This window comes from Bos indicus, chromosome 21 (genome assembly GCF_029378745.1).
Source record: "Bos indicus isolate NIAB-ARS_2022 breed Sahiwal x Tharparkar chromosome 21, NIAB-ARS_B.indTharparkar_mat_pri_1.0, whole genome shotgun sequence".
NCBI classification, from domain to species: domain Eukaryota; kingdom Metazoa; phylum Chordata; class Mammalia; order Artiodactyla; family Bovidae; genus Bos; species Bos indicus.
The window spans coordinates 45415034-45429798 of record NC_091780.1 but is presented as its reverse complement, the minus strand read 5'-3'; the positions used below and the strand labels follow the sequence as shown (position 1 = coordinate 45429798).

Genomic DNA, 14765 nt, shown 5'->3' with positions numbered 1-14765 from the left:
AATACTGGAGTGGGTTGCCATTTCCTTCTCCAAGGGATCTTCCCGACCCAGGGATTGAAGGATGTGTCTGCTGCATTGGCAGATAGATTCTTTACCACTGAGCCACCTGGGAAGCCCTCACAGACTCTGTGAGGTATACTTAAAACAGCTATTATAAATATACTCTGTACCTTCACAAAGGTAGAGGGAAGTACAAGCATGATAAGAAGATGGACATAAAATGTAAAAAAACACCCAAATCAAACCTCTAGAGATAAACAACAACAATATCATCTAAAAAGAACAACACTCTGGATGTGATTAACAACAGACTGGACACTGCTGAAAAAAATATTAGTAGACTTGAAGATATAGCAATTTAAATTATTCAAAATGAAATTAATCTATGAGATCATAAATTTTCAAACCACTGTTCATTGTTTCAAACCCCTAAGTGGTGATTTGTTATGCAGCAATTTTTTGTTTATTATTATTTATTTTTTGTTTATTTTTGTTTATTATTGTTTGTTTATTATTATTTATTATTGAACCTGTAATACAGATTCCATTTGAAAAAATATTAACTTACCCTTAGCTCAAATCTCTCTCAAAGAAGAAATTAATATTCATCTGTGATTTATTCTTTATTCAGTTAAGATAGTTATTAACCAGAAAAATTTTAGAAACTTGCCTATTGATTGTGTCATGACCTTACTTTTGAGTTTAGAAATTAATCTTAAAGAATTGTAGTTTCCAGTCACACTTTTCCATTAAAAAACAAACAAGGCATAGCTAGCTATCTTATTAGCTCTCTGCTAATCAGAAAAGTAGTATACTCCTAACTCTGTAGTGGGCTTCCCAGATGGCTCAGTGGTAAAGAATCTGCCTGCCGATGCAGGAGACGCAAGAGTCGCAGGCTTGATCCCTGGGTTGGGGAGATCCCTGGAGAAGGAAATGACAACCCACTCCGGTATTCTTGCCTGGGAAATCCCATGGACAGAGGAGCCTGGTAGGCTACAGTCCATGGGATTCCAAAAGAGTCAGACACAACTTAGTGACTAAACAACAAACTCTGTACAACTACCTTCAGTACTGGAAATAAGTACCCTGTAGTAGAAATTATAAGAGCTGAGGATTTTAATAAATATATGTTATTTAATTAAACCATTTTGAGAAAGCTGAACATGAGAACAGAAATTCAATTGGAAGATTTCATAAATAGTTAATTTGAGAAATTATTCTCAAACTGGTGGGTACATAGATGTTTTATTAGTTATTATTTTTAAATATTTATTTTTATACACCATTTGGTGTCTATGATATTTCATAATAAAAATACGCTTTAAAAACCTACCTTTTTCTGATATTAAAAACTGCCTGAAAGTTCAAGTTTGAAAAGGTGAACATGGTAATAATCATCTGAAAAAATGATAGGGCTTTTCAAGCTTCTATTATGTTTAACATATTTTAATTAATTCTCCTAAAATTATGTAAGTTATCAATTTATAAAAATCAGTTACTCAGATCCTCCAGAGTTAATCCTCTAGGTTTGGGGTGATAAGGGTGAAAAATAAAAGTTAAATAGAAGCCCACAAAATCAGAAAAAGAGAAATTACTCCTACAGTTACTACCTTTTTCATCTTCTACAGACTTAAACACCTTCCCATACAGACTGATGCTTTGCTGCTGCTGCTAAGTCGCTTCAGTCGTGTCCGACTCTGTGCGACCCCATAGACAGCCCACCAGGCCCTGCAGTGCCTGGGATCCTCCAGGCAAGAACACTGGAGTGGGTTGCCCTTTCCTTCTCCAATGCATGAAAGTGAAAAGTCAAGGTGAAGTCGCTCAGTCGTGTCTGACTCTTAGCGACCCCATGGACTGCAGCCTACCAGGCTCCTCTGTCCATGGGATTTTCCAGGCAAGAGTACTGGAGTGGGTTGCCTTTGCCTTGCTTTACCGTTTCTCAAATGTTCAGTCAGAACCCCAAAGGCCACCTTCGACACGTATTATGAACCCCTCTATGCCTTTACTAGTCATCTGCATTTTCACTGTTAGAACTAATATCCACTTAAATCATTCACTGAGAACCAGTAATGTGTGCTACCACTTTAAGGTTTGGAATTAAACATTCAACTCTGTTGAGAAGTCTGGTTTGTTTTATAATTGGATGCTTTTCCAACTTTTGTTTATAGCACTTTTATAAATTAATGCCATTTTTCATTCTTTTAAGATTATGTCTCTATTTTTCATTCATTCGGCAAGTATTTACAGGCCTTTTACTACATATCTAGAACTGTTCAGGATAGGAATGCAGCAGTAAAGAAGACAGACAAGATTATAGTCTTTATGAAGTGTATATTCTACTTGGGGGAGGAATGGGAGGGGCAAGTACTAGACAGGCAAAATAAATCACCAGGTTGAAATTTTGCTTGACATAGTATTTTTCATTATTAAATAATATATTGTTATATATAATATATTAATTGTTAATGATGTAATTATTGTTATATATACTATTAATATATTATAATATTTTGTTATTCAAGGATTACTCTATATACATCTTATATTACTATGCATCTCTTAATACAGGTTTGTAATAAAGTTGCAATATACTTTGTTCCCTTTTGTAAGAGTGTCAGTTTAAACCACTCACATGTGACACTTATATATCTTATAATTAGCATCTTAATTAATAGTTTAGAAATTTCTCAAAGACAGGTTGCACTGCACTAAAAATTGAGATACATTTATACACTTAATACCATACTCATTGAAACAGGAAGGGATTAACCCTCATCATATTCTCAAATCAAGCTAATGCCATTTGGTTTTCTTTTTCTTTTTTTTAATAAAAGTTACATAGTTTACAATTAAATACAAAAAAAACCTAACTTTGCATTGATCTGATCTTTCACTCATGAATATTTAATGAAAATTATGATATTTGTTATCTTTAAAGGGGAGAAGATTCAGTTAAGAAAAATAGTAGACTGCTTTGTATTGTGCTGAAGGCATTAAGCAAAAGCAAACTGGAGATGAAAAGAATTGCCCCAAACTTTTCTCCTCGTTGATCTATGTATTGTAGCTCATGTGACAAAGGTGTGATGCCACCTTAAACACAAACGGACCCTTCCCAACCCAAACACCAAGGTGGCAGGGTAGAATGGACAGAACATTGTGTTTCTTTCCTGGCATGACATGCCAAGAAAGAAAATCTCTGCTACACAATTTCTGCATCTTCAAAACAAATCAAGTTTTCAAAGAAGAGATACTGTCACCCCTAGAAAAGTTTACCCATCAGAATAAGAAATCCTCACATGTTGTTGGTAGGAGTGTCATAAAAGCCTTAAAATGCTTAAACATATAAATAAGTGGTTCAACTTTTAGGAACTTAAGAAAATAACTTAATATTTACAAAATGATTTACGTATGGTAGTTAACAACAGTGTTGTTTATAATATTTGTAAATCGGAAACAAACTAAATGACTAACAGCAGAGATTAAGTACAGACCATCCGTATTCTGGAACTGATAATCAGATATACAAGAATATTTAAGGTGTGAGTAAATATTCACAATATATTATTAGATTAAAAAATGATGTTACAAGGACTTCCCTGGCAGTCCAGTGGTTAAGACCCCATGCTTCTATTGCAGGGGGCAGGGTTTTGATCCTTGGTCAAGAAGCTAAGATTCCGTAAGCTGTGTGGCAGGGCCAAAAAAAAAGAGTGTGTTACAGAGATAAGATCCCAGTTGTACGTGTGTGTATTGATTGTTGTTGTTCAGTATGAGTATGTAAATGAAATGTCAAAATGTGTATTCCAAAATGTTAATAGTGATTTTCTTAAGGTGGGTGGGTATCTTTTTTTTTTCTGCTTTTCTGTGTTTTTCAAACTTTTAAAAATGAAAAACTGGTATTCCTTTTATCATCAAAGAAAAGAATTGTAATTTTTTTCAAATGGAGTTCTACTTTGCTAAAATTCCATCATTCTTATTTCGATTTGTTCTCTCCTGATGTTACTTTCTGAGTGTCTGTTTATTGTCTGTACCTTTTTAATATTATCTATCGATGTCTGATATTTATCATGGTTTCAAAGTTATAGAGGATTATGAGCTTCCAATTTATCTCACTGTATCTCTGTTTAACAAGTGTTTACTAAATTAAAATGAATACACTTATAAGGATATTTCTGAGACAGAGTTGCAAGGTGGAACTCTGCCTAATGGGAACTTGTGGGGGCTATCGATCAATATTATGCCAAATACTAACAGCAAAGCCACAGTCATGATGCATTTGTTTGCAAAACAATATTATGAGGATGCAATACTTCAGGCCAGGAAGAGACAGAAAATGTTCCCAAAAGGAGTGTTCCACATTTCAGTGTTCCATATCCAGCCAACTGAATATGGAAATGTTGGGGATGAACTCTAGGAGAAATGTGCTTGACAGGAGAGCAAAGCAGCCTTTCCTGCTCTGGTTACAGCCCTCCCCCTAGAAGACACCTTAAGAAACTGGGATGCCTTTAATTATTTCTTTTTCGCCCCTTCCTTCCTCCCTTCCAATCTTCCTCCATCCTCCCCCTTCCTTCCTTCCTTCCTTTCTTAGCTTTTTAAAGTTATTTACTTTTTTTTTTGGCAACTGTATAGTAAGAAAGGTTTTTTCTCACCGCCACCCCATCCCAGCTCACAGGTTTTAAGGTCTCAAGCATGTGAAGAAGTGAATGAGTGTTTGTGCTCTGTCAAACACTCAAGACCAAGGGCAATGTATGTGCACCGGAGATAGTAATGGAACTGGGTTCTCTACTCTTGGGAAACAGTAGAAGCCCTCTACAAGTGGAATTACTAAAACGATAAGAAGACCTGTGGCTTAGGAGAGAACAGGAATAGTGAGAGTTACAGATATGCATAACAGAGGCTATGTGATGGTTCATAGCCCCCAGAGACAGAGTTGGGGCACAATTCACAAACAACTTTCATCAAAAAGCAGACAGCTACAACTCTTGAGGGGCGGGCAATGTGCTGGCAGTGACAAGAGCAGCTCCTTCCATTGAGGGAACATAGAACTGAAAGCTGCAACTTATACTTTTTCTATTCAGTGCTTTGATTTCCAGCAAGTCACGTGTTTACTAGACTTCTCTTTATTTAGAGCTGGGTAAATACTTCTTTCTCACCTTACAGGTGCCTCCTGAAATTTAGTCCACACAAAGCTGTGCTCCAGGTACTTTTATTTTTTAAGAACAATCCCAAATCAGCATTTTTCATCAGTCACTTTGGAACAGATTGAGAGAGAACGACCAACGTTTTCCAGTAGCCTTGTTCCCCTTTATGACCAAGCAGGAAGTTTCAGAGCAAACCTCCACCTCTCAGGAAATGTACGTCAACTGGGTATTGACATCCTGTTTAATACAGTCTTAAATTTTTGTCCTCAATTCTAGATGCTCAGTATTTGGATTAAGATGTTTGAGTAATCTGTCCTGAAGTTGTGTTTCCTTTGACTTTCAAAAGATTCCGTATATCTGTTTCTAATGACAAATGGAATATCTCTATGACTATTATTGATAAATGTTGAAGTTTTTCTTAGTATTAAGTGCCTATAATTATAACTCTATTTATTGCCCTATTCCCTACCCCTTATTCATTTGATCTCTCAAGTAGGTCCTTGTTAACCACGTTCTGAGTCATTAGGTATACAGCTTCTACACTAAAAACAAGCAAATAAAACCTTTCAATGGCACATCCTGGGGCTTCCCTCCAGGACATACAATGTGATATTGAAGTAAGGGAAGTGACAGGACAGTGGTTCTGGATCTTCTAGAAACTGGCTGTATGGCTTTGCCTAAGTTCCTTAACCTTTCTGGCTTCAGTTTTCTCACCTCAAAATGTGAGGGATGGGTTAAGTCTTTAGTACATCCTGTGCAACTGTACTGTGGGGAAGTGGAAATCTTTATCTCAGATACTGTAAAGTCATACTTCTTAAGTTAAAAAAGTTGATAAACCATAATGGAAAAAATATTTTAAAAAACCAATGTACATATATATATAATGAATCACTTTGCTATATGGATGTAATTAACAAAACATTGTAAATCAACTATACTTCAATTTTTTAAATTTTTTAAAAAAGAATAAAGGATAAATATGATTTTATCTTCCTAGATGTACTGATGAGGATTCGTTATGGTTGCAAGTAATCGAAATCCAAATGAATCTTGTTAAGGTAGGCAGATGAATTTACTATAAAGGCATAGAAGGATCTCCCAAACCAAATGACAGGAATTCGGCTGCATATAAGAAGCCGGGAATGTCCACAGGACTCTCCCTGTCCTGTGTCTCCCACTTTTTGTACACCTGCTTCACCTTACCTTTTCTCTGTAGACCAGGTTCTTTCTGCTACACCTGATTACATGATGGAAAACAGGACACCCTGGAAAGTTCTTGAATTCACAAGGTATAGGCACATGAAGAGAGACAGCTCTCAGTGCAAATGCCATTTTTTTTTTTCCCCAGAAGAAGGCGCTAATCCCCTCATCAGGATAGATGCCCACCCCTGGGCTAATCAACCGCCATCCAGGTTTGGGATTGCTTGGACTGAATGTAATAGTTGTCACCACAATCCTGAGTTGGGGGAGTAGGGAAATTTCTAGAAAGGGGATATAAGTAGAATATTCAAAAGATGCTCACATACTAAAATACCACTTTACACTATTGAAACTTTATTTTGAAATAATTATAAATTCACAGGAAATTGAAAAATCAGTACAGGAGTTTCCACCCAGTTTCCCCCAATGGTAGCATCTTACATAACTATAGTATAATATCAAAACCAGGAAATTGACATTGCAATCCACAGACGTCACCACTCAGACTCAGACGTCACCATGCATTTGTTTGTATGTGTATATGAAAAATCTACACGATTTCATCACATCTTTGTAGATTTGTATAACTGCCGCCAAAATCAAGATACAGAACTATTCCCTCACCACAAAGATCCTGTGCATAAAAACACAGCTAAATGAATTTTCATGACGTAAATGGACTCGTGATCCAATTCAAAACACAAAACCACTGTCGCCTCGGAAGACCTTTTTATACGCCTCTGAGTTACTGCTGTCCCTTAAGAATGAATCACACATCATGTACTCTTCAGTATCTGGCCTTTTTTGCTGAACATTAGGTTTGTGGCATTCATTTATGTTGTTTTCTGTAATTATAGTTCACTCATTCTTCCACAAACTTATGTTTTTTAATAACTTTATTAGGATATGTGAGGGGCTTCCCTCATAGCTCAGTCGGTAAAGAATCTGCCTGCAAAGCAGGAGACCCGGGTTCCATTCCTGGGTCAGGAAGATCGCCTGGAGAAGGAAATGGCAACCCCCTCCAGTAATTCTTGCCTGGAGAATTCCATGGACAGAGGAGCCTGGTAGGCTACAGTCCATAGAGTCACAACTTAGCGACTAAACCACCATACACCATACATTTTAAGTGTATAATTTGATGAGTTTTGACATACGTACATACTTGTGGCAATACCACAATCAAGATACTGAGCATCTCTATTCTGGCAAAATATTCTATAAATTTTCAAAGCTAAAAATAGGTCTTGAAAGACATCTTAGGACTATGTTGGCTTCCAGATCCTTTGTGGAAAGTTGGAATAGGTAATATTTACTTTTCTCTATTCTTAGGCAGACTTTAATGAGAAAGATTTATATGACATACATTCTATCAAAAAACAAATCTAGCTTCACAAGACCATAAATTTAAGTAATTATTCTAAACCACCTCCTAAAGTGGCTCTGTGAAGTACTGTTATTTGTGACTGCCAGAAACAAATGAGAAATCCCGACATGAGAGAAAAAATTTACATACAAACATGCACACACCCATGCACACATGTGGGTAAGAGCTATCTAGACCAAATTTCTGGATTAACCAAAAGGTCAAAATCCCAAATTGTAGGTATAAAAATGCTGCTTAGAATGACAAAGACTAAAGAGGATTTGTCTATTTTGTATACACATAAAATTTACACAGCACTATTCTTGCCTGGAAATCCCATGGATGGAGGAGCCTGGTAGGCTGCGGTCCATGGGGTCACTAAGAGTCCCACACGACTGAGCGACTGAGCGACTTGACTTTTCACTTTCATGCATTGGAGAAGGCAATGGCAACCCACTCCAGTGTCCTTGCTTGGAGAATCCCAGGGACGGGGGAGACTGGTGAGCTGCTGTCTGTGGGGTCGAACAGAGTCGGACACGACTGAAGCAACTTAGCAGCAGCAGCATTCTTTTCTTAAATGTGTACAATGTCTATGCAGTTGTTATAATGAATGGTTTTTCACATTTATTCACCTATCCTCAAAACTTTCTTGGTAACCTTACTTAACTACCTTGGCCCATTTTTTAGAGAGGATATTAAGAACTTAGACTAAAGTTTAAGAGCAAGTCAAATGAGTAAACATGAAATTTAGTTCTTCATTTCATTACTTAGGCCATGAAGAACCGCCTCTTCATCTTCAGACCACATTTGCTCTCCAGAAGTAATAAACACAAACATCTGTGAAGAAGATGTACTAGATGAAGTGAGTGAAAATCTTTATACACCCTCTTTTGTTCTGTTCTCTTCATATAAATGATCTGAAAGGTAACGTTCTCATTTATACAAGATTTACTGAGTTCCTCCTGCCCCAGGTACTGGGGATATAAAGACAAATAGTACAAGGTTCTATGCTCAGAGAGTTTATGCTCTAATGAACGTATCTACCTAGAATTTTAAGAAAATAGTCTGCATTTTAATTAAAAGCATAGTGCTATCCATGCACTAGGTTTTTAAAGTTTTTCCTTACTGAAATGTATCATAAAAACTAAGAAAAACAAGTTGAAAAAATCTAAAAAAGTGCAAAAACATCTTTCTATCTAAAGAATGAATTTTCTCTTTTATGTATTTTTCATAAAATATTTTATGTATTTTATGTATTTTTTCATAAAAGTATAATATTTAGAAATGTCTATGGCATCTCATCACAGTTAAGTGTCTCTGAATCACTTAACAAATACCAATTGGAAGTCTACCATGAGCAAGTCTTCCTAAGAGGAGAATAACCATTTCCAAAAATCTCATTTTACATTTAAAAGTCAGTTTTTTTAAATTAAATTAATCTGTGTCCAATATCTATATATTCTTATATTGTGGAAGCAGACTAAATTTATAATCTCCACAAAAGTTTAAGAGCACCAGTACCCGAACCAGGCATGTCCCTAATTGTGCTTATCACACTAAAAGTCTTTCACCAAATTATTTATTAAAAATCATCAGAACTGTAGATTACACTTCTGTTGTCATATCTTTTAAATTAATGGTAGGAGTATAAACTATTCATATGTAAAAATAAGGATTTTTAACCTGAAAAGTGATAATTGTGATTAAAGACCTATTCACCATGGATTGTGTTGGCTATATATTGTGTGTCTATTGCCAATATGTACTTGATCAAAGATCTCTACGTTTTAAAACAAAAAGTTTCCTATTTCTCTTCTAGTCACCTTCCAACTTCTTTGTAGACTGGTCAGGAAGCTCTTAAGCAAGTAAGCAATTAAATTGAAAACAATGGGATTTTTTTAACAGTGGAATTTATTTTGTACTTTACCATTGATACAGCCTCCATATATACCATCTACCCCATTCCTCTCACGTAAAGAAACTGCTCTTTGTGTTCCGAACTATCAGTCTCTGAAGAGTTGAACCTGCCTCACAACCCAGCCTGGACCAAAAAGGTTTCCATGTGAGGCCATTCCTGTTGTACATCATCACAGTGACTCATAGTTGAGGATCTGTAACGAAGAAAAGAAGGATCAAAAGACTGTAAAGTCAGAACAAAGCAATTTTTAACAAAAGAAGGAAACTATAGTTGGCAACTATATTCTGGCAAACTTAATATTAGTATCAGGAAAACGTCTAGACTGGATTTTCACTGGTGATTTGAGAGCTCTTAAGGAGGAGACGATGATCATTTATAGCCAGCCTGCTAAGTGCTAAGTCACTTCAGTCGTGTCCGACTCTGTGCGACCCCATAGACAGCAGCCCACCAGGCTCCCCCGTCCCTGGAATTCTCCAGGCAAGAACAGTGGGTTGCCATTTCCTTCTCCAATGCGTGAAAGCAAAAAGTGAAAGTGAAGTCGTTCAGTCGTGTCTGACTCTTAGCGACCCCATGGACTGCAGCCTACTAGGCTCCTCCATCAATGGGATTTTCCAGGTAAGAGTACTGGAGTGGAGTGCCATTGCCTTCTCCAATAGCCAGCCTGAGTTTACCCAAAAAAGTTACGCTACACTATTTCTTTCTCAGAGGGTATTGGTAGATTGGTAGTCAAGGAGAATGCAATACAAAGAGCATAAAACATTGAGCTCCTTTTGGACAAGATGAAAAACTGTGGATTAGATTATAACACAGATTTTGTTTGAAGGACTTAGACCTAAGAAAGCAGATAAATGTTCTCTTGGACAAGTCCTTCAGTTATGCTGCTGGGCTCTGTCACAGACTGCATCACACTTAACATTTTTATTAATGATTTAGATAGAAACTTATATGTAATTAAGTGTGTAGATCACATGTAGTTAAGAATTATTAACATGCTCATTGACATTAAAGAGTCATTTAATAAACCTAGTTGTAAAAGCCAGTGTTTCAATTAAAAATCAACTTTATAATTGTACTTCAGGTAAACATGTCCTTCAGTCATATTTGGAAAAACAAAAATTTAATAGACTGCAATCATGTTAATTAAAATTCAGTGCTTACAGGGAACTCAGCTGGGTGCTCTGTGATGACCTATAGGGGTAGGATGAGGGTGGGTGGGAGGAAGGGAGTCTCAAGAGGGAGAGGATATCTGTATACTTACAGCTGATTCACATTGTTGTACAGCACACATTAACACAACATCATAAAGCAATTATCCTCCAAAAAAAAAAAAAAAAAATCCAGTACTTAGAATCAGAGGAATATTGGCTCTACCTACTCTCGCTTGATCAACTCACACAACATTTTCAAATTAACATTGATAAACCAAAGTTTTCCATAGGAGGCCAACCAAGATAATAGGATTTGGAACTATCCTATCAAGCTGGTTTTTTTGGGAGAGAGTGGGGTCAATATATCTTCAAGTATCTGAAGGAGAGTTATACGGCAGATGTTAAACTTAATATTTGTGACTTTAAAGGACAAAGCCAGGCCAATGCACAAAAACCAAATGTAGGCAAAGTTTAGCTCAAACTTTCTAGCCATTAGGATGTGGGCTACTTTGGGGCTGTGGTAGTCTAATGGCCCCCAAAGATGTTAATCCCTGGAGTCTCTTCATGTATTGCCATAAAAAGCAGAAGAGACTTTGTAGATGCAATCAAGTTAAGGAAATTATTCTGGATTACCCAGATGAGTCCACTGTAATCACAATGGTCTTTAAAAGATGAAAGAAGCAGAAAAATTGAAGAAAATATGACGATGGAAGCAGAGGGTCAAAGACAAAGGAAAGTGTGAAGATGCTATGTCAATGGATTTGAAAATGGAGGAAGGGGCCATAAGCCGAAGAATGCAGGCAGTCTCCACACGTGAAAAAGGCAAAGAAGCAAGTTCTACACCAGAGCCTGTGGGGGGAACTCAGCCCAACCAGCACCTTGATTTTGGCCCCATGAAACTCATTTTGGACTTCTGACCACCCGAATTGTAGGATTGTATTTTTGTGTTGTTTAAGCCACTAAATTCATGGTAATTTGTCACAGAGACAAGAGGAAACTGATGCAGGAGATAATGAGCTCTCATCACCACAGGTACAGCAGTAGAGCTGAACTTTTTTGTTCTGGGGCGTTGAGAATTATTGAAAGGACTGGACTAGAATTATCTATAAAGTCTTTTTCCACCTGAACTGAGCTATCTTTTTTCATTTTTGGAATATTTTCCCACAACTTCAACAATAACCTCTTGATCATAACCCCCAAATTCTTATCTCTAGCTCTAATTTCTCTCAGTTTCTAGCTCTACATATCTTATTTGCTGACATTTTCATTTGGACATCCTAAAATCCCTTTAAAACCAATAAGGCCTCCAGAAAGAAAAATGAGGGGATTGAGAGTTTAGAATACAGACAGATAAATGTGGTCTTTCCATGAAAGAGGAACAATAAAGCCAACTTGCCTTCCATAAATGAACAAAACTGAGCAAAATCTGCCATGAAGAATTCTGATGACAATGTTTCAAGTGCTTTGGTGCAGCAAACTACGTAGAAGCTTTTAAACTGCAAAGAAAATGAAGTTAAAATGTTTTCCCTTAAGTTATACTTCTTAAAAATTTTTTTTAATATATTCTTCACAAGAAAAAATACACTAAATACTATCTGGACCTGATATGCATGTCTTCAGCCATCTCTCTCAGGGCTGAGTCCAGAGAAATGATAGATAATAAGCATGAGTTAAAACTGCAGGAAGCCATGTCCTACAGTGGTATAGAGTGAAGGCTCTGAGGTCTGCCTGAAATAGAGTCACATTTACTGGGTGGGTAATGTTTACTGGGTGAGTAACCTTAGACAAGCTGGTTAACCTCCTTTGCCTCAGTTTCTTCTATAAAATGCAGAGAAACAGACTGTCTACTTCATAGGGTTGTTATAAAAATTATGGGAGATAATACAAATAAAGTGCTCAGAACACTGATGGTACATATCAAGTGTCCAGTAAATATTAGGGTTTTTTTTAAAAAAGGAAGACTTAAAATGGAAAGCTTTTGACATCAACTCAAAGGAAGATTCTAGTTTCCAAGTGGCATTTGTTTGCATGCAAGATTTAATACAAGGATACATTGGCATTTTCTCTTGGCAGCCTGACTCATCTTGGTCCCTAATTACTGTCATGGTAGGGCATCATTTTTGGTGTCCTAATTTCCTGGCTCATTTTGGTGCTTGACTTGATGTCAACATTCTCCCTGACATCCCAGTGACTAATGCTGAGCATACCACAACTCCCTTCTGGTTCTTACCTTACCTGCTTTACTTTGGTGACCTGACCCACCTGTTCTTCAGGGCTTTCAGGAATGTATCACTCCAGTAGCCCTCTACTGCCTTCACCTTTCATCCATTTTAATAGTGCAACATTCCAGCTCTGACCTCAGCTCCAAAGGACTCTTTGATGGTTTTGGAAAGTTGTTAGGAAAAAAGAGTTGAAATTGAGGGAGAGGCTTTGAATGTAAGTGCTTGTGTGTCTCTATATCTTATTGACTAAGATGTCCAATATGTGCCATTAATTATTAAATTGGTCATGCTTTTAGGACTATTATTTTTTTCAAAAAATAGATACAATAGAAAAAATTGGTTAGCTTATAGACTAACTATATTCTCTTATCCAAATCAGAGAATATGCTAGAGAGTAAGTCCATACGATCATAAAACAGGCACCACTATCCACTTGGTGGCACCTAAACTGTAAATGTCATGGCTCACAGAAAATAATACATTTTCATAAGGTTGGCCGTACCAAAATTAAACCTATAACATGACCACAAAAAGTCATTTTAAAGTGGTGTCCAGTAATCAATGCAATAATGTAGAGAAAAGGATTAACTGTAAAGGTAAAGAAATAGAAATAAGTGGTTATGGGAATAAATGGTCACAGTATAAGTTGTGAACAAAACACAAATTTGTTGAAAAATTAATATTTGTATAGCACTTTACAATATGCTTTTTTATATACTCTACTTCATTTATTGGAACAGTATTATAACATTGATGCTGGTTATAGATTGTACACTTTCATTGTACAATAAGAACATTGTTCTTATTTTAAAGAATTTTTGGAAAGACAAGGATTTAATAGACTAAATTAAGGGAGGGGGAGGTTAGATGATTTGTTCAAGTGGACAATTTAGAAAGAGGCAGAATCGGTACTTAATTACATTTGCTCTGATTCCAAGTTCTGGACTTTCCCCATTATATCACGCTGCTTTCCTAGCACATGGACTACATTTACAAATGTGTTGAAAAACTATCTAAATAATCTTTTAAAATCTTCATTCTTACGAATCTTCAAGAAGAGAATACGTTTTACATGATTTTATCCAGTGGGTAAGCAGACTCTTTAGGCATAACCATCTTGAGGTTCTTTTTAATTTTTGATGACTATCAGCCTACTTCTCACAAAAGTTTGCGACTTATGATATCCACCCCACACGTATATATTAACAGAGGCGGCCAGAGCATCTGCTCTGAAAAGATATCATTCAATCAAAGGCAGGCCTGTGTAGGTGACCAGGTAGGTAATTGTCTTACTAGGTCATAACCGTCTGACCAGGCCATAATTCGTAACCTCACAAGAGGCTGGGTTGTCAACATGTTCAGGGCCTTTCAGCTCCCCTACCTGCCCTAACCCCACCCCACCCCACCCCCAGCGACCCAGCGACCCAGCCTCGCTTGCTGCCCCGACTTCTGAAGCTCTGCTCGGGGTGGGGGGGAAAGGCAGAGTTAAGCTTCTGCAGTCTTTGGCGAGAGCCACTCCACATGTTGTCCGCAGAAATCCTGCCCTGAAAGAAGAACGGTGACCTCAAGAGATCTGCAGGTCTCTTGGGGCTCACATTCACCCTCCAGGGTCGGGGCCCACGCCGGAGGCCTGGCCCTGCGGGAGCTGGAGCTACGCATGCCCGCAGACCGCCCGGCTTGGTTGGCACGGAGCGCTGGCCCCTGTCGCCGGCGGCGGCTGCCAGGAGCCGCGAGGTGCGCGAGTCCGCGGCTCAAGAGGAGCGGGGGGCTCTGGGG

At 37.4% G+C, this 14765-nt stretch overlaps 1 long non-coding RNA gene across 1 annotated transcript; it reads right to left on the bottom strand.

The window, feature by feature from the left end:
- Positions 1–12104: 12104 nt before the first annotated feature.
- LOC139178358 (uncharacterized) lies at positions 12105–14219 on the bottom strand. The gene is made up of 3 exons (XR_011562777.1): positions 13910–14219; positions 13003–13141; positions 12105–12263 (listed from the first exon to the last, which is right to left on the bottom strand). It is a non-coding gene; the product is annotated as an uncharacterized lncRNA (long non-coding RNA).
- Between the last annotated feature and the right edge of the window lie 546 nt (positions 14220–14765).